The sequence below is a fragment of the Poecilia formosa genome, unplaced genomic scaffold, assembly GCF_000485575.1.
Source record: "Poecilia formosa unplaced genomic scaffold, Poecilia_formosa-5.1.2 Scaffold352, whole genome shotgun sequence".
NCBI classification, from domain to species: Eukaryota; Metazoa; Chordata; class Actinopteri; order Cyprinodontiformes; family Poeciliidae; genus Poecilia; species Poecilia formosa.
In genome coordinates this window covers 121199-127431 of record NW_006800291.1, presented here as the reverse complement: position 1 = coordinate 127431, position 6233 = coordinate 121199, and the positions used below count along the sequence as shown (strand labels likewise).

Below are 6233 nucleotides of genomic sequence, written 5' to 3'. Positions count from 1 at the left end.
GAGCCCGGCCGGGCTCCGTGGGTGCAAGCCCGGACCCCAGTCGCTCCCCATCCTGCCCCCCCTCCAGGCCTGGCTCCAGAGGGGGGCCCCGGTGACCCGCGTCCGGGCGAGGGAAAACTAGGTCCAACGTTCTTGCTCGTCATAGGGGTCTTCAGGCTGCGCTTTGTCTGGTTCCTCACCTAGGACCTGTCTGCCTTGGGTGACCCTACCAGGGGCATAAAGCCCCAGACAGCATAGCTCCTAGGATCATTGGGACACTCAAACCCCTCCACCACGATAAGGTGGCAGCCCCAGGAGAGGATTTAATTGTCATCTGTTTTAATTATTAAAATGATTTGTAGCCAATATAATCCTGGTAAATGTTGAACGTCAGTGGTTGTGTTGGGGTTTCTTTTATGTTATAGACGGACTTGTCAATAAAGACATTTGATGTTTTAGTGTCTTGGGAGTGCAGTGCATGTTGGGAGATTCGCTTTTTCTTGGATTTCTAATTGGCTCTGATCCCTTATATCTGGCTGCAAGTTGAATGTTAGTTTTGCAACAGCATTAAATCTGTTTCTGCTGTGCAAGACTGATATATCTTTGCTGATAACACTACAAATAATAGTGGAAATTTCTAGAAGGTGAGAAAGGGGTTAATTATTTTTATTTAAGAAGAATTTTATTGTGAGCGATCTCTCAAAGTATTCCCAGAAGATGTCAGAGATTTTCTTATTGCTGGCTCCATTTCAGACAATCAGTAAAATTTATTTGTGTAGCACGTTTCAGCAACAATGCAGTTCAAAGAGATTTACATAATAAAATCACAAAAATAGAAAGTCATAAAAAAAACAAGATCGACAATTGAGAAAACCAGTAACAAACATTACACTTTGATGGGTGCAATCATCAATACATATCAAATATGTTGGTCAGTGTTCCTTTTATTTTGGCCACTGAAGACAAATATTCTCCTCTGATGCGCGACCAAATGACCAACATTGAAGCAGCACAGCTCATCGCTCTTTTATTTTGAAAACCGACACGCAAAATGAAGCAGTCACATGACCCATGCAATGTGAGGCATCATTTGTTGTCAGTCACGCGGTTTTCAGCAAGACAACACAAGCATCGATGCGGGGCTTCATTTGACACGGCCCCTTTTTACTCGGTGCAGCCTCGAAGCCTGGATTCAGATGGGCCATCTCTGTCTAAACAAGAGTTTAGTGCAATACACCATCTCCACCAGTGAGAGGCAGCAGTGCACGAACAGGCGTGCAGTGTGTTGGTGAAGAAGAAATCCTATTGTCGCTGACGAGATTTAGGGCGGCCATCTTGGAGCGGTACACAACTCCACTCAGCGTTATGTGTTTAGCAGGCACAATGACGTATCAGCGCATTTAATCAATCATAACACGCTTTTTTGTTATTGGAAACCATATTCAAACATCTATCAAAGCTACATTTATAAACAATTGTATTTTTTTAAGTATGTTTTCAATACATAGTTCAGCATATTTAAATATGCTTAGTGGCTATAACAATATAATAGGAGTGGAATATTCTGATATTGATGTATGATGAGCATATTACAAAGCACACAGCCGTTCATAATTTATTAAATTATTTAGTAATATCAATTCATATTTATATGTCACACAGTGGAAATTTGTTTTTACTTTTTAAGTGTGGTTTATATTGTCGAGTGTTTTCGCTGCATGTTTTGTTTTTTATTCACTGTGGACTCCGAGAACTAATAGCTGATGCCAGTCACCTGCGTGGGGTGGGCGTGCCCGTAGGCAGCATACCTGGAACCTGCAAGACGCTGGCAGTGGCTTTTAAAAGGCAGAGGACTTCGCGTTGGGGAGAAGAAAAAGGGGAATCCAGGAAGGTTCGTGGCGGAGGACTGCGACCCCGAACGAGCCAGTGGTTGGCAGCAGAGGATATAATCAGTGGGAACGACGTGTCGGACCGTCAGCGGGCAGAGGGGAACTCTGCCCTGGTCAGAAAGTAACGTTTCCACTGATTGTCTGCAGGGACCCTTGCTGGGACAGATAAAACATCCGCTGTTCAGCGATCGCTCTCCTGGCCAGGTGTTTTTGTCCTAACAGGACGCCAGCGGGCGGCGCTTTACGCGGAGCAGCTAGAGTGGGCTGGAACGACCACAGGAGGCGGTGGCGCTGGGGCCGCGACTACAGGCTGGACGGAGCGCAGGATTCGCCGTCCTAATTGGATTTTATGGATGTTGGCCCTCTTGGACGATTTTAGTTTATCCTGATTTGGACATTTTAATATTTTTATGGTTATTTTGCACAAAAAAGAAAACGGAGCCTTTTATTCCGTTGGGGAATAAAAAAAGAAAAGCTAGCTAACTGAATTGTCCTCCCTTGGTGTTACTGTTTCCCTCCTTGTTGTCTGAGAACCCGGGGCTATCAGCTGACGTTAAGCTGGGCTCTGACATATATAACTATACAAACAAAAATAATGATTGATAATGACACAAATAAATAATGATTATTTGTGTCATTATTGAGACACAAATAAAAAACCCCACTGAATAGTATATATTGGATACATGTTTATATGTATGTATATAGATATATGTACATGTTTTTCAGCCGACGAGTTCTAGCTTCAGAGTGATTCAGAAGCTGAGATTGAGTCCAAAATCCGATGCGAGATTCATCCGTGCTGTGCAGTGAATCCGTCTGTTACGAAGAACATAAGGTAGCCGTTGAAGTTGTAACTGTTCTTTTTTATTGCCGAGTGCTTTACGCGGACATGCCGGTTAAACTGTAAATAACGTAAAAAAAATAAAAAAAAAGTAAATACTTAATATTGCGATATTCAAAAGGACACAAACTTAAACATAGCTTTACAGCATTAATATATAACTCACCACATTGGGCAACACTCATGAACATTGGTAAGATTGGTAAGATGTGAATAAATGGCAGGTTCGGCTTGTTAGTGTGGTTGCTAGACAACCTAAGTACACTAATGGTCTGCCGTTCGTTTTCTTCTTCTACACATTAATCCAGTACCAATATAAAGCAACTATAGAGCCCCCTAGTGGAACGGGAGGAGTGAATCCGACACCGTCTCTCTTTAAAGATATTTCCCACTTCTTCCTCACATCATGTCATTAGGAAACTTTCAAAACAAAAACGGAAGATTTGGGATGTATCTTACTTTGACAGAGTGAAAGAATTATATATAAATAATAGTCTTTACCACCTGTGTAAACTTTGCTGGTGAATGTTATAAAAATATATTATAAAACATAATATAAGTTTTATAATATATGTTACATTGTTTCATTTATAATGTAGGCTCTTGTGTCAGATAATCTAAGTCAATGTTAGAGAATAATTATTTTCTTTTAGATTTACGGAATCTGTAAGCCTTCATAGCGGGGCTGAACCCCGGTATTACACTAAGCACTATCTCGCCGGTGGACATTAATACAGTAAAGTGATATTCTAATCACAAAATATACACAATAATATGTCCATCTTACTTGTGAAATGCTGTTTGTGGAGCCCTCACATCAATAGTTATCGATCCGAACGACAATATCCCTCAGTGCTGAGGCATCTTCTGTTGTTTTGGTTGAGCAAAGTAGGAGGGATGACTGCTCCAAGATGGCCGCCATATTTCCTGCACCGGAGCAGCCAATGCGGGGTCTACTCTTATGGTGGGGCCAACCTAACAAGTTATAATGGCCAGACCTCCTGTTTAAAAAGAAGCCGAAGTTTGACACCTAATACATATGAGGTATGTGTCTTATTAACTTTACATTTTCTTTGAGAAAATAACATTGACTATGTTCTCTTATTTGTAATGTTAGCTATGAGCAATTCAAGCCAATCCTACCTTGCTGTAAGTTAATGTTAGCTAAAGTTATTAAACTCCATTACTGTAACATTAGCCCTTAATATTAAACATATTTTAAAGACAGGCAAATAGGTTTTTTCCCTTCAATTTTAATCTAGCTAATTAAAAGCTAATATGTTAGTCAAAGTTATCCTTTATGTGCATTATTTAGCATCTTCGCTGATGTGATAGTGCTTGTGTTCTTTGCTTTGGAAACTTTAGCCACATGAAGACCCATGTTAGCCTAAGGCAGTGGTTCCCAAACATTTTCTTCTGTGCCCCCCCAGTGGTTTCCAAACATTTTCTGCTCCCCCCCTATGGATTACAAATGGCTGTCTAGTTGAAACGACGCATGTGACGGGGGGGTATCGACTTTTTTGGCGGCAAAATGAATGTACGTAGCTGAAAATAGACACCAACATTGGTAGCCTACAAGGTACTTGGCCGTTTCTCAATATGCGTTCTTGTCTGTACTTGTGTTCTCGCGTCCTCGTGAAACGTCATCGACGGCGGCCCAAGTACTGTTCCAATTCAAAGTACACATCCAGGCAAGAACGCTCAAAGTTCTTCCAGATGTGTTCTTGCTCCGCCCATTTTATCAAGGATGCATCAATGCATCCCTCTGCGGACTTGAGGCAGCAGAGGGATGCCTCAAGGGATGCCTCTCTATTTACCGCTGCTGCGCCACCAGCAGCGGTAAATAGAGAAGGTCAGTACAGAAATGTATTGCATTTTTACCACCATTAATTGCCACGAAAACTCATTTAAATTTGTTTTTAGGCGAGAAAGTAGACCTTATAGCTTCATCTTTCCATTCAGTTCATCCAGAATATTCATACTTTAATATTTGCTCCGGAGTTTTTCGGAGTAGCATAGCTCTGCTAACAGACCGGAGGAGCTGCCAGTTTAACGGGCGGTTGGAACGTGTTTTCCCCGCTAACCGCAGCCTGATTTCAGCAAGTCACTGTCGTTTTCCGCTGCTTGTTATCTGTTCATAGCAGCTTAAAGTGAGATATAAAGTGTATATGGTAGTTGCAAGTAGCAGAATAGGAAATATATTTTCTCCTAGCTTATTTTTTTATATTTATTTAGTTAATATTGGTATTTTATAAATTGTGTTGATACAGACTTTCAAAACCAATTACTTTCATTCACTAATTAACTGTTTTGGGGCATTTAAATTCGTAGTAAGAAAAATATTTTTAATACAATGTCCCTTCATGATCAGAGAATCATACTTTAATTTGTAAATTAAAAAAAACAAACATTTCCCTTGGATTGGTATTTCATGTATGAGAGTGAACTCTTATTTTTCATTGTTTTATGCAGGCAGCTCTTCAGGTGAGCAGACTGCAGCTCCAGGTTTACTTCCAGCTTCCAGGTTTACTGGAGATTCTCTTCATCCCTGTGTCCTGCCAATGTTCTCTTCACTGTTTCCTCATCTTCTTAGAAAAAAAACTATTAAATTATGGTGATATTTGCTTTTGACAGTCTGAGTATGAATTTCCTGGAGTTATTGACTGATTATATGCTTGTTTTTGTTTATTTATTTTTTGTTATTCTAATAAAGACATTCCTACAAAAATTATGTTTCTCTTTCTATGCTGGTATCTTACTAGAGTATACTTGATTATGATAAAGGAAACATGAGTTTGTTAATAAGTGTTTAGTAGTTATTATAAAATAACCATCCAGTTGTGTAACAGGAACTCTGGCCAGATGCAGATTGGTAAAACATTAAATATGAAATAATTGTTTTAACTTTCCCTGTTTATGAATCCCCGGCAAACGTGGGGAATAAGGAAGAAATCAGTTAACAGCACGACAGGCTGGCCACCATCTATTATGATTTGTCATTTGAGATAAATATTTTATAAGCAAATAATTTGATGAAGGTGGCAAACAAGACTCAAGCTTCACTGGTAACAGAAGTCTGAAAAAGTAAGTTGAGGTGATAAATTGTTTTCTATTAAGCTTTTCTCAATCAGTAATAAAAAACTTAATCCCGTTATTTTGAAGGTGTTTCTACTTAGAAATTACTTTTCCTTAATTATGTATATTTGATATCTGTTAATATTTGTCCCAATTATAAAATTGTCCAGTCCCAATTGTTAAATTGTTCAGTTTAATACAGGAATTATCCTGTGTTAAACTGAACCATTTATTGAAATTTACGGAAGTTGAGTGACGTCATCAAGAACGCCCTGTTCCAATAGACTAGGGGTGTCAAACTCCAGTCCTCAAGGGCCGGTGTCCTGCAGTTTTTAGATGTACCACAGGTACAAAACACTGGAATGAAATGGCTTAATTACCTTCTCCTTGTGTAGGTAAGTTCACCAGAGTCCTGCTAATGACCTAATTATTCTATTCAGGTGTGG

The 6233-nt window shown here is 39.7% G+C and overlaps 1 protein-coding gene and 2 long non-coding RNA genes across 14 annotated transcripts in view; 1 reads left to right on the top strand and 2 right to left on the bottom strand.

The window, feature by feature from the left end:
• agrn (agrin) overlaps positions 1–6233 on the bottom strand; it is a 593620-nt gene that overhangs the window by 467022 nt on the left and 120365 nt on the right. The gene's annotated exons all lie outside the window — the stretch shown is intronic.
• LOC107833259 (uncharacterized) lies at positions 128–4386 on the top strand. The gene is made up of 3 exons (XR_001658972.1): positions 128–138; positions 3757–3762; positions 4292–4386. It is a non-coding gene; the product is annotated as an uncharacterized LOC107833259 (long non-coding RNA).
• Positions 1263–4292, bottom strand: LOC107833260 (uncharacterized). Its single transcript, XR_001658973.1, has 3 exons — positions 3670–4292; positions 3105–3106; positions 1263–1281 (listed from the first exon to the last, which is right to left on the bottom strand). It is a non-coding gene; the product is annotated as an uncharacterized LOC107833260 (long non-coding RNA).